The sequence below is a fragment of the Anguilla rostrata genome, chromosome 4, assembly GCF_018555375.3.
Source record: "Anguilla rostrata isolate EN2019 chromosome 4, ASM1855537v3, whole genome shotgun sequence".
In the NCBI taxonomy this organism is placed as follows: Eukaryota; Metazoa; Chordata; class Actinopteri; order Anguilliformes; family Anguillidae; genus Anguilla; species Anguilla rostrata.
Window position 1 is genome coordinate 3,775,809 of NC_057936.1, and position 14,735 is coordinate 3,790,543.

Genomic DNA, 14,735 nt, shown 5'->3' on the forward strand with positions numbered 1-14,735 from the left:
TTCTGTAAGGCTGTACGCTCATGGGAGGCCAGGGTGGTATTTAAAAAAATAAAAGTCGCAAAAAAATATGAAAACACCTCCCAAAGTCATCCAGCTGTAAAACTGCAATCAAAATGGAGGAGGAGTTGGTTGCCTTGCAGGTGGCAGGTGAGGTGTAATGGGTAACACCTCACCTGTCAGGGCGGCATTATGAACCCTGTAAAACTGACTGACATGTTCGGTCACCAATCAACAACCTGAGCTGGCCAGAGGAGGATGGGTTTCCCCCCCTTGAGTCTGGTTCCTTCCGAGGTTTCTTCACATCTGCCACAGGGAGTTTTTCCTCGCCACTGTTGCCTTAGGCTTGCTCCTGTGGGGGTCTAGGCCAGGGTTGTCTGTGAAGCGTATTGTGACAACTGCTGTAAAATACGCTATACAAATAAAATTCGATTGAATTTGATTGATAATGGGTAACTGGTCTTGAGGTTTCAGGTTCGAATTCCTGGGTAGGACACTGCCGTTGTACCCTTGAGCAAGGGTACTTAACCCGCATTGCTTCAGTATTTATCCAGCTGTATTAAATGGATGTAATTTAAATGCTATGTAAAAAAAGGTTGTGTAAGTCGCTGTGGGTAAGTGTGCCTGGAATGTAATGTGAGGTACAAAACGAGAAAATAAAAAGGTGATGTTATATAAAGACTGAAATGCATGCGCGCTAATACCTATTTAAATGTGCGTGTGTTTGAAATGCAGCACACCCCCGGCGGGTGGAGACAGATGAAAACACTGTCGCCTCTCTTTGTGTCCACTTCCTTTGCCTGGGGAATAAGGGGGGGGGTTATTCTTTCTCATTAAAACCCCCCCCCATTGGCTCTACCCAGACCAGACGCTTGGCTTTGGCGGCTTCTGGCGGAACATAAAGTGGAGCTTAAAACGCAGTTCGACAGGTAGGCCCACTCTCCAGGACTCTCCGAATGTTCAGGTGTTCAAGATCTGAAGAGATCTTGAGGCTCTCTTATCTTAGCATCGGGGAGCCAGACACACTTAGTGCAGCGGTGGTACGGGGGATGTGCCAGCTTAGACACAAGATTTTTTTTTTTTTCTCAGCTTTGAATAGCCACCTTCATTCAGGGAAGGTGATTTGAAAAATCTTGGATATATCCCAAAAAAGTGAGTGAATTTCCTTCCATCCATCCATTTATCTATGCCTGTTTATCCTGGGCAGGGTCACAGGAGTTGCTGGAGCCTATCCCAGCATGCATTGGGGCGAGAGGCATGAATATACCACAGACAGGCTGCCAATCTATCACAGTCTCCAATTAGCCTACCTGCGTGTCTTTGGACTGTGGGAGGAAACTGGAGTACCCGGAGGAAACCCACACGGACACGGGGAGAACATGCAAACTCCACATAGAAAGGCCCCAAGCCGAGTTTCGAACCTACAACCTTCTTGCTGGGAAGCAGTCATGCTACCCGCTGCACCACCATCCTGATCCATGGGTGAATTTATTTCCCTGAATTACACAGAAGTCAGTTTTCTCCATACCTATACTAAGCTGACCTAGAAGTTCCAGGAAAAAAACTTTTTTAAATGCTGGTCTGGGTGGAAGGGCTTTTGTAAAGGTGAAAAGCAGCGTCTGATTTGCTAGCGACAAGCTCTTGGGGTCAGATTCAGAGAGCGACAGACATGGTTATTATTTCGTCCGTTGTTAAACCCCTCGCTGGGAATTTGCGAACACCGAAGTATAGCAATATGGAGAAAGGAGATTTTATTTACTTATTTATTTATTTTATTTTTTTGAATGTTGTTGAACTCTCTGTGAACCACAGCTTTATGTAGGCGACAAGGCGTTTGACATGGCCATCTGCACGCTAGGTCCCAGGTGAAAGGTTAGGGGGAAATGTTCTCCTGCTAGCTTTTTTCGGGCTCTAGAAGGCGTACGGTTGCAGCTTGTCCTTCTGGGAGGGAGGGGGCTTTCCCGCTGACTTCGTCTTCGCAGTTAACCCTCCAGAACAGCAGATGTGCCCGACAACTGGCTTCATAAATCATACAAGGGCAACCAGGAATGCGGCTGGTCTTGATTCCGCATCTTGTTTGTTTTTTTTTTTGTTTGTTTGTTTGTTGTTTTTTTTTGAGAATTATGGTGAACTTACCCCATGTTAGGATTGGTTATATTATAAAACGGTGAACCCAAACGGTCGCGGACTAAACAGTGTATTGTGATTGGTATAGAGGCTAGCATATAAATAAGTAAAACTGTTAGCTTCTTCTGGGAGAGTGTGATGGGAGCAGCAGGAGCTACACGGTTATTGTGTTGTGCTGTTCATGAAATAGCGGGTTTACTGTGAGTGTGACAGTCTGTGAGTTTATTCTTAAAATCCGCTAGTTGGTTGCCTTCCATGCATCTTTTAATTTCACCTGTCGGTCCTAAGCAGGGAAATTACTCCTTTTTTTGTTGTTGCAGGGATTCTGTAATTTACCGACTTCCTGTATCACAAAAGGGGCAGAAAGAGAGGAAAAAAAGACCAGCCAGTTAATTTCAGTTGGACGTGAGACACCTGAAAAACTAATACAAACGGTCAAATTTTAATTACGATGGATTGAGAAGATGAGAGCTGGTCAAATCCCTGTGGCCTCAATTTATTTTTTAATCTTCAGTGAAGCGTGCTCAGATGTCCCTCCGCTGCATTTGGGTCCCGGGGGGGGGCGGGGGGAGGGGGTGGGGGGGATCTAGGCGTGGCACGCTCCCCTGCTCCGGCCCGAACACAGCAATGTGGCGTTCACCGGCGAAAACCTCCAATAGCGTGCGAAAATGATAAGCGCAATCTGTGTATACGGACCTCAGCCTAGTCCAGCTGTCTGAATCCAAGCCTTTCAGAACTCCTCCCCTTGACTCAATAGTGCGCCAGTGGCTTGTGGTGAATTAAATCCCCACCCCCTGCCCCCCCCCCACCCACACCCTGACCCGAATGGAGTGTTTCCCCCCATCCCCATCTACACAGGGGCAGGTGCTCAATGCGCTTGGAGGATTTATTTTATTTTTATTTCATTTTTTAAATTAATATTATTTTTGCTGCTGCGCTTGCCAGAATCCTGTGTTTGCAGATCCAGACCTAATGCCATATAATCCCCAGCCCGGCTGCCAGCCTGCCCGCCTGCCAGCCTGCTCCAGTTCTCACCCCCTGACAGACCTACACCTGCCCTGGCTCCATAATGGCCTCTCAATAATTCACAAGTTCACAAGTCCTTTAAAAAAAAAAAAAAAAATGCTTTATTCATGCTCTTAACCCTTTATGATGTGACATCACAATCGTGTGATTGGAATGTTCTTTAAGTGATGTCACAATCGCTGCTGGTGGCTGAAAGCAACGGAGTTCTAGAACACTGGTTTTCAAAAAAAAAAAGAACATTACAAAAAAAAACCTGCTCTTCAAAGCGTTAATGAATGGTGTACTCCTAATTTAGCCACACCTGGTCTGGTTGCTTAGAAGCAATGGCATTTCAAACCTTTCCAAAAAAAACATTCAGGGACTCCTGTGGGTCTGTCTCGCTTCAATAATGGGAAGCTACTGTATCTCTGCGGCCACCAACGGTGACAGGCAGTATGAACAGAAATTTCATTCCAGTGGCCCATGACACATCATGACATCACTTATTGGCAATGAGCCCGATTGTGGCTCGAGGCTCCGCCCCCACTCCTTTTACCTGTCAGTCCTAAAGTGCCTTCTTTAGCTGCAGAGATATTTCTGGGGGTTTTTTTTGTAAAGCACAGACGCCTTTATTGCAATCCCAATGTCCCCTCCTTGGTCCATGTGCACATCCCCCCCCATACCCACCCCCACCCTCGGTCTGTGATATGATTGCAATCCCCCCCCCCCCCTCAGTCCGTGATCATAATCTCCAACATGCCCCCCCTTCCCCCCACCAGTCCGTGGTCACAATCTCCACCATCGCCTCCCCCTTCCTCCCAAGGGTCAGCATATGCCCCAGAAAAAACAATGTGCTGAGCCCTGTGAGTGGTGTGAGGTGTTTTTTTGCTGCAGAGATCAGTGTCTTACAAGATGGATATCCCCCCCGCCCCACCCCCAAAAGGGCACATGCACTCACACACACGGCACTGACGTTGACTCTATGCCACGACCTTCACAGATCGCCAGGTCTCAGCCCAGCTGAGCTCTTACGGAACATTCCGGAATGACCCCCGGAGAGGGTGTTTGTTCCTGTCGGCTGAGTGGGAGTTGATCGATTGTCTCGTGGTGGCGCAGTGGTGTCGTGTTCCTGCGACAGAACTCCACACAGGACGCACCTGGCCACGCGTGTGTCTTTGCTGGTCCCGCACTGCGTCAGGTGACCTCGCTTACGCTGGTGTTTCCTTTTTTTTTTTTTGTTCAGTCCGATTCGATTGGTTTAGATTTTATCCCTCCCTCTCCACTTCGGCTGTTACTGCTCATTTCCGGAGTTTCTTCTGTTCCCTGCTCTGTTCTTTGAGATCAAGAGTTGAGAACGTTATAAAAGCTTTATAAATGCTTTATAAATGCTGCTTAGTAAATCCCATCCAATTTTCTTCTTCTTCTTCTTCTTCTTCTTCTTCTTCTTCTTCTTCTTCTTCTTCTTCTTCTTCTTCTTCTTCTTCTTCTTCTTCTTCTTCTTCTTCTTCTTCTTCTTCTTCTTCTTCTTCTTCTTCTTCTTCTTCTTCTCTCTTCTTCTTTTTCTCCTTCTTCTTCTCCTTCTTTTCTTCTTTTTCTTCTTCCTCTTCTTTTTCTCCTCCTTCTTCTTCTTCTTTCTTCTTCTTCTTCTCCTTATTCTTTTTCTCCTTCTTCTTTTTCTTCTTCTTCTTCTCCTTTTTCTTCTTCTCCTTATTCTTTTTCTCCTTCTTCTTCTTTTTCTTCTTCTTCTCCTTTTTCTTCTTCTTATTCTTTTTCTTCTTCTTCTTCTTCTTCTTCTTCTTTTCTTTCTTCTTCTTCTTCTTTCTTCTTCTTCTTCTTCTTCTTCTTCTTAATAATAATAATAGTAATGATGATGAGGATGACAATAAATACAATAATAGACGACCTATTACTGTTACTATTATTACAGACGCTTAGCTATTAATAGTAAATTATCCACCTTGTGGGTCCATCTACTGGCTCCCAAAAAAGGAAGAACGTGTTTCATCAAATAAAATCCCTGATATAAACAGGAAGTGGAGGCGCTCTGGGGGCTCCAGATGCACACTCAACGCACCTGTGGGCAGGAAGTGCTGATCAGCGCCGTCCCGCCGCGTCTGTGAGAAAACCGTTCCTCTCGTGGATTTCGTTATCTTCCACTCGACTGCAAGGGAGGCCTCCGGGTCTCAATTAACGTCTCAGCGATTTCATAAGATTTCTCAGTGTAAAGTACACTAACAGAGTCTATATTTTCAAATACTGTCTGTGTACAACATACTAACAGAGTCTATATTAGAGCACTCTCAGTGTAAAACACACTCTATCAGAGTTTATATAAGAGAGTACTCTCAGTGTAAAACACACTCTATCAGAGTTTATATAAGAGAGTACTCTCAGTGTAAAACACACTGTATCAGAGTTTATTAAGAGTATCTCAGTGTAACACACTCTATCAGAGTTTATATAAGGAGTACTCTCAGTGTAAACACACTTATCAGAGTTTATGTAAGAGAGTACTCTCAGTGTAAAACACACTCTATCAGAGTTTATATAAGAGAGTACTCTCAGTGTAAAACACACTCTATCAGAGTTTATATAAGAGAGTACTCTCAGTGTAAAACACACTGTATCAGAGTTTATATAAGAGAGTACTCTCAGTGTAAAACACACTCTATCAGAGTTTATATAAGAGAGTATTCTCAGTGTAAAATGCACTCTATCAGAGTTTATATAAGAGAGTACTCTCAGTGTAAAACACACTATCAGAGTTTATATAAGAGAGTACTCTCTGTGTAAAACACACTGTATCAGATTTTATATAGTATAGTGAAGTACCTCAGGTTATAAAACACACTATCAGAGTTATATATAGAGTACTCTCAGTGTAAAACACACTGTATTGGAGTTTATGTAAGAGAGTACTCTCAGTGTAAAACACACTATCAGAGTTTATATAAGAGAGTACTCTCAGTGTAAAACACACTCTATCAGCGTTTATATAAGAGAGTACTCTCAGTGTAAAACACACTATCAGAGTTTATGTAAGAGAGTACTCTCAGTGTAAAACACACTATCAGAGTTTATATAATAGAGTATTCTCAGTGTAAAATTCACTCTGTCAGAGTTTATATTACAGTACTTGCAGTGTAAAACATACTAACAGAGTCTATATTCGAGCACTCTCAGAGTAAAACACTGTATCAGAGTTGTTTATGAGCAGTCTCAGTGTAACCCGTATAAATTATAATGAACTGGCCCCCCTCCGACACTGCCCCCCCCCCCGCGACGACCCCGGCTGAAAGCGTGACTTCCCCTGACGATGCCTCTCTTCTGCTTCTGAATGAGCTCGTGAAGCGTATAATATAATCGTGACGGGCGCCAGCCCCATGCATTATGCAAGTGTTAAAGAGGTGTAACAAAGTAACTTATTACACCACTTAAAAAATAAATAAATAAAAAAACATGTACACCTGTCAAAGGCCTGCAGTTTCCCTAACCAGGAACATAAAAAAGACATCAGCTTATTTCACCAAACACGCTGCCGTCCATGAATTAACAAAGAGCGACATCGAGCTCATTAATAATTGGACGCCATTACCGCCGCGCGAGAAACGTAATGTGGTTAGTCTCTGTTAACTAATCGCCACGGTGATCCGCCGCATTGTACTGCACGCCCACTGCGATTTCAAGGCCATCACGAGTTCACGTTGATACAGCCGTGATAATAGGACTGGATGAATAGGATGTGAGAGAACCTGCCCGGTTTTCTGTGTCGTATTACATAGAGTGATGTCTTCGGAATGGCACCAGCAAAAAAACCCATTTCTCCCGGGAACTATAACAATAGCTATAGCAATGCCATTGAATTATTAATTGCTTTCTCTTTCTCTTTTTTTTTTTTTCTTTTTTTTTTTGCTCCATCATCAACCCAGGGTAAGGACAGCAGAACTGTCAGCCATCTTGCAAGGCTAAAGACCCACCTCTACAGACTGCATCTTAGTTACCCTCCCAATCACCCCCCATCACAGCTTATCACTCCTACCTTGAAATGGCTTCACGTTATGATATTTTCATTTCTTATATCAATATCCATTGTGGCTCACTTCCAAAAATATAAAAATAAATGATATATATATGTGTGTGTGTGTGTGTGTGTGTGTGTGTTGGTTATCATTGTTATCAAAAGCTTCTGTTCAGCTGAATTAGAATGATTTTTCAAATTCTATTTTTATCTGCAGCTTTAATCTTCATGGTTTTTGTTCCCGGCGGAGATGGACCACAGCGCTGCTTCTCCCCTGCGCGACAAACGCACAGCCGAATGTTCAGAGAGGAAGTTGGGAGCTGCACTCCGCTCGAAGTTTCGTCTCTTATTCGCGAGAAGTGATCCGCGGGGAGGAACACAATAACTCCTCAGGTTATCTGCGCCTCCTGCTTATCGCCGTTCCCCGGGTAACCGTACAGTGCAACTCACACAGTCTTATCTTTAATTAGATAAAATTACAGAGCCAGGAACCGACTACCACATGCTACTCCGCAAGAAAAGAAGTGGGGGGTGGGGGGGGGATGTGTGCAGGGGTGCGAGGATGGGGGTGGGGTGGTCTGATAATAATTCAAATGTATTGCTAAGAAGATCCGTTTGGAGATTGTGTTAGGGGAGGGTGATTAAACAGCGAAATGCCTTAGCGAGTATTTTTCACGTCCCGAAACCATTCAGTGGTTCAACCGACGAAGGTTGGAAAGCTACATCATCATTACGTGTCAGTGTATTATAAATGGGTAAGGAGTTGGTCTCGTAACCTGTAGGTCGCGGGTTCGATTCCCTGCTAGGACACTGCCGTTGTACCCTTGAGCAAGGTACTTAACCCGCATTGCTCCAGCATATATCCAGCTGTATAAAATGGATACAATGTAAGTCACACTGGATAAGAGCATCTGCTAAAATGCCTGTAATGTAATGTGTCGTACAGAGAGAAAGGGATGGCACTGCCCGCAGGGGTAACAGTGAGCCCCTCCCTTTGTGACTGGCTAAAGAACGCATGAGCGCAAGAGTTCACCATCGCTAGTAAGAGGCCATTCAGCCCATCTAGGGTTGGCCGTTTATCTACATTGAGAGGGCCTGTATCCAACACTGCATGTGGTCTTGGTCAGAACGCCCCAAGGGTCTTTGTCTCCACTACAAGGACAAACAGAGAGTGCAGTGGGGTGTGACCTTTGTGATCGGCATAAGGATATGGGCACACACAATGACAGGAACGCACCACTCAGACTGTCAGCCTGTTATATAGGGCTGGCAGTGTCGTATAATGGGTCAGGACTCGGTCTTAAAGGTTGCAGGTTCAATTCCCAACTAGGTCACTGTCGTTGTGCCCTTCAGCAAGGTACTTAACCTGAATTTCAGTATATATCCAGCTCTATAAATGGATACCATGTGAAAAACAAAACAAAAAAAAAGGGTAATCCGCTCTGGGCAAGAATATCCACTAAATACCAGCATGGATGGTTCCTACAGAAAGCCAGGCCCTCTGCCTGCCCTGTATGACTTGACCTGCACTGCAAGCTCTTGACCTGACCTGACATGCATTGAACAACAACTCTACATGTAATTTTTGAAAAAATAATGTTTTTAGAAAATGCAAAAAAAAAAAAAAAAAACTTGATCTTGAATTTAACTGAAGCTAACAGCAAATTAAAAACGTTTTTTTAAATTAATTTTTTTTGGGGGGGGAATAATACAGTGCTGTTTTGTCGCCAAATTCGAAAAACCATGGAGTCTGAGTCCAGGATCTACTTTTCTATGCTCAGGAGATGAGCCTATAGGCTTACCCCCCCTACACCCCTCCCACCCCTCCTACACCCCCCCCCCAGACACACTTCGTTACAGGGATTAGCTCGTTAGCGCTCAGCTGACACGGTCAGGCTACGCTACGCGCTAACCCCTGGGAGAGGAGCGGAGGGAGGGAGGGAGGGAGGGAAAAAAAGAGGGAGGGAAAAAAAGGAGGGAAAAAACGGTGTTTGTCGTTCGTTTCCCGCTGAGCGCTAACGCGCGGATATCTTAATCAAAGGGAGCGCGGCGAGGCTCTCACTCGACACGCTCAGTGTGGCGCACCGGCGGGGGCGGGGCCACGAGCTCATCGCCGCGGCGGCGTCGCTGGGCAACGCCCGCTAATGTCGCACACACAGACACACACACTCACACGCATACACACATGCACACACACACACACACACATGCACGCACACACACACACATTCACACACACACACATACACACACGCTGACACATACACACACACACACACACCCTCACACACACACACACACACCTCACACACACACTCACACACACACTCACCTCACACACACACGCACACACACACTCACACACCCTCTCACACACACACACGCACGCACGCACGCACACACACACACACTCTCACACATACATACACACACACACACACACACACACACACATCTCACACACATACACGCATACACACACGCTGACACACACACACACTCACACACACACACACACACTCTCTCACACGCACACACACACACACACACACTCTCACACACACACACACACACACACACACACACACACACACACACACACACGCACACACACACACACAGGCTGGCGGCCTGGGTCCAGCTCGGCCCTAAACCGGGAGGGGCAGACGCAGTTGCGCACTCGAGCCTGACGCAGTGGAAACTGCGTTAACTTTGCGTAACTCTCAGAACGCACTCTTGAATCAACGCTGATCTCGAAGTTGATTCAGTGCTAACCGTTGTGTACTCTGACAGAGTTGATTCAGCGCCAAACCATTTCTCTGTGCGGCGGTACCGGGAGTTTGCTAGAGGCAGTTAACTGTGCTAATCTGTTGTTCACAAGGACAATCAGCAGTCCCTCTCAAGGGAATAAAAATATTTATTTATTTATATATTCATCCTTCATTAAACCAGGAAGATCCCATTGAGATCAGACTCTGCTTAACAAGGGGGACCTGACGTAAAACACAAACTCACAAAGACGGCCGACAGTCGAAACGATGATAACATACAGGTCAGACAGTTGTGTAGACAGCAGAGTGGAATTACCACAGGGATAAAAAAAAAAGAACGCAGGGGCACAATTATAAAAATTCAGGTGTAAGACCGGATTGTTTTTGAAGGTCGGTCGTGTTCTTAAGGTGACCTAGTACTGTTACAGTACGCAAGCCGTCACGCGAAACACAAGACTACGGGAGAACTCGTCCTAATGGCTTATGTAACCGCGCAATGCAAATGCCCGCCTGAGTGTGTTTCCTGTGCGCTGGCGTGCACGGGTCTGATGTAATTAGGCAGTGTACATAAACGAGGAGTCTGTACTCGTGTGATTCAGGAGGACATGAATATTCCACCACGCTGGCGAGCGTGTGCGCGATCCTGCCCTACGGAGGTGCTCAGTACCGAACAGGAAGCGGAGATGTTAATTTAATTCATTCGTTCATTAATTTATTCATTTATTTTAATGCTGCGGAAATGAATGTTCGGAGCACTGCCGAGTGTGGTGCATATGGAGGAGGGCTAGACAGAGCATAAGGCGATGTCACAGAGGGAGAGAGGCCTGGTCCGTCATGTATGGTTCACCGGTTACCCAGAAGTCTGTTGGACCTGGTTAATTTCTCCATGGCCACCGGACACACAGGAGCACTGGACTGTGTGACTGCCTTTGTGGCTCCTCCCCATTTTGTGCCCTTGTGGCTCCTCCCCTTTTTGATACAGTTCGTCCCCTTAGAACAACACACGTCTGCGAGTTCTAATTCTAATGACCACAGTACCTGAGAAGGCAAAGAGACCAGTTCATTTTGACTTACTGATCTTGAAAACCCTAACGGGAAATGACATACACATACACTTTAAATATATTACTGTACAACGCATCTCTGTATGCGAATTAGGACGTGGGCTCGCAGATGTTCCAACAAACACAAATATGAAGGAAGGAAAAAAAGAAAGAATTCAAACAGATTTGACCCTCATGAGTATGACCCACCTGTGCAGCCACCTATGCTCTGAAACCTCACTCTGAGGAAGCTCATCCTCGGTCTTCCTCTGATCCGGTTTCTCTCCTCCTTGTTAGCTGAGAAAAAGACAGTCATGTCCCTCCCTCCCTCTCTCCCTCCCTCCCTCTGTCCCGATTTTTGAGAGAGCCAGTTACGTAACGCTAGGAGAAAGACATTCGGTGTTAGATCCTTCTCATCATTTCCAACCTGCCAGCACCAGCCTGTACTGAATCAATCCACCACTGGAACAGACGCCAAAAAAAAAAAAAAAGAAAAAATCTGTATGTGTTTTTTTTTTTACTGTTTGTCTACAGCTTCATTAACATGAACGCAAAAAGAGTACAGATGAGAAACTACAAAGAAGGAGGGACCTGTCAGGGTTGTTGTTTTTTTTTTTACACTCACGCAGAATGGAGGAAGTGAAGGAACATTTGTCACAGTCCCTTTGCATCTCCTCCGTAGCATGTCACGTAGCCTTCTGTACATTTTAAATTTCACCGCTACGGGCTCTTGTCTGCATGGCGTGTTTTTGCTCGGAACTAAGCTCTCCCAAGTGCTTCTGTTCTACGGCGCCCCCTATCTTCGATATTCACACATGCCCCCAAGCCTTTAGGCCACAAAATTTTTTTTTTTTCCATCCATGTCGATCCACTACATTGGCTTTCTTGATTTGTCATTGTTTGACAAAATTTTCTGGCATATCCGTATCAATGATATCACCGTTATTATTAACGCAAATACGTTTTATACACTGATGTATTTGTAAACTAAAAACATGTTGGTGGAACTCTACACTACTGTATATTGTACAGTACGTGTACATATATATCCACACGTATTGGAAATATGTTCGGAGTGTCTTCATGTATGTTTTAATGTACCGTTCCAAGACCGTATATTTTACAGTATGTTTTTAATGAAATGTATAGTTGTGTTGGGGATACATGGCAGTCTGGCAGATGTGTTCTTGGTGAGCGTGAGTGTGAATCTTAGCGTGCCAAAAGTGTGCCATTTTCCATTATTTTTGCTTCTTGCCTGTGATCAGATTTTGGCAGGCGCCGGACACCCAAATGAGCCTCGTAATTAGGAAATTTGGGGCGTGAAGCAGCCCGGACGTGTACCTGGAAACGGCTGAGGCGAATCTGTAATCCTTCCAAAGACAACAGGGAGGTTAAGGCAGCACACCTGGCAGAAGCGCTGGCCACCTGGGCTCCTCCTTTTTCCCTGGTGGATTTTAACCCTCTAAAGCTGTGAGGTCACAAAGATGTGATTAGAATGTTCTTAAACGAACGTTCTAACCGAACGTTCTGATGCTGACGGTGTTCTAGAACTCCGTTCCTTTCGATTTCATTTGATGTAACCGGCAGTTGAAAGGAATGAAGTTCTAGAGCACTGATTTAGATTATTTAATTATTAAAAAAAAAAAATAATAATTTTTAAAAAAGAAACTACCGCTCTTCAAAGGGTTTAATCCCATTACGGTGTCATCTCTGCATTATCCTACCCTAATGAAGCATGGCTGAGGAAGATCCGTCGTAAACAGCGATAATTCTTCTGAGCGCGTGCGCTTCTGCCTTCGCACGCAATCGTATCGCTCGCAGGTGTTTTTTCTGCAGGTGAACTCTGCCGTGACCTTCGACCCCGCTACTGCCGCATGCTGCAGAATAACAAAATATGATATTCTATCGTCTGTTACACTGATTTATGCCTCGCCCTTTAGTCTGCGTAAACTTAATACTCTTAAGTTGCAATCCAAGTTCTCTAACCACCCATTACATGACATTACATTACAGGCATTTCATCTTAACCAGAGCAACTTACACAACTTTTTACATAGCATTTACATTGCATCCATTTATACAGCTGGATATATACTGGAGAAATGCAGGTTAAGTACATTGCTCAAGGGTACAACAGCAGTGTCCTACCTGGGAATCAAACCAGCGACCTTTAGGTTACAAGCCCAGTTCCTTACCCACTGCCACCCAGCCGTGGGTAAGGATTTCCTAAAGCTCTGGGCACCAGGCTCAAAAAGTACTCTTTGTATTTGGAGCACATTGTGGCACATTTTTGTTCAAGTACTTTGTAAAAAAAAAACAGTTTTTTTACGTTCCCTGAGGCACCGTGAACGTCCAAACGAGTGACGCTTCTCCCTCGTTTGCTCGTCAACCCTTATCAAAGGCAGAAAATTCGTTATTTTTTTCCAATTGTCACGCTGAGTACACTCGCAGACAGACTGGCTCCTTTGTAGCACAGCTGATTCACGGCGTAGATTGCGGACGCACGGACGTCATGCTGTAAATTTACAAAAAAAATTATTATAATATTTTTTAAAAAACAACCTAAAAACCGGTTGATAACTATATCCCCCTGTCTTGTCTCGGAGAATGATGAGGACCCAGACAACAGAATCTGAAAAGATTCCATTCAGGTCTCATTTCATTATGTTTCCATCGCCCCTAAGGGCCCCGCGCACAAATTAGATTTCCTTTTTCCTTTTAACCTCCGCTTTTCTGCGGCCGTGACCTTGGCTCACAGCTAAATAAACTGGGGAAAAGAGAGGGGAAAAAAGTAATGGACGCACGAGGAAATGTATGAATAAATTAATACGACTGAATTATATTCTTTAAATATATATATATTTGCCAAAACTGATTACATCCTGCTATTAAGAACCGGAGGATTAGTATAAATGTGAGGGTTTTTTTTATTTTAAATACGTGGGTGACCCCCTGCAGCCACAGGTTTTGGTGGATGGAGACCGCACTACACTTAATGCGTGGTGAGCGTTCTGGCGCAAAATGGCTGCCGTGCATCACCCAGGTGGGTGCTACACATTGGTGGTGGCTGAGGTGAGTTCCCACTCATCACTGTGAAGCACTTTGAGCGTTCTATGGAAAAGTGCCATGTAAATGCAGGGATTCATTCATTCATTCATTCATTCATTCACCCTCCAGCCCACTCTGGCGACTCTCGCTTCTCAGGCAAGAACCCGGTGTCTTTCACCGTCCCGGGACTAAAAGCAATGGGGACCCGGAGGTAACGGACGTGCCATGATCTCCTGCCCGAAAAGTAAATCCCACCCCCGTCTTCATCGGCTGATTGTTTTATTACACAGCACACATTTATCGCGCAGGTGCAGGAGCAAACGTGAAGGACAGCGGTAAGTAATGCCTCCCGTTACGTGCTGGGTAGCATGGAGGCTCTTCCGGTGGCCTGGCTGCAGGCTTTAGATACAATGGTAAATGGTAAACGGACTGCATTTATATAGCGCTTTTATCCAAAGCGCTTTACAACTGATGCCTCTCATTCGCCAGAGCAGTTAGGGGTTAGGTGTCTTGCTCAAGGACACTTCGACATGCCCAGGGCGGGGTTTGAACCGGCAACCCTCCGACTGCCAGACAATCGGTCTTACCTCCTGAGCCATGTCGCCCCAAACTAACGCTACGAACGCTAACAGGGACGCGGGGAGCGCACACGTACAGGTCAGCGCGGCTCTTTGAGAAACGAGGAGCCCCGCCCCTCTTCTGATCCTGTCAACCACGTCACGACAA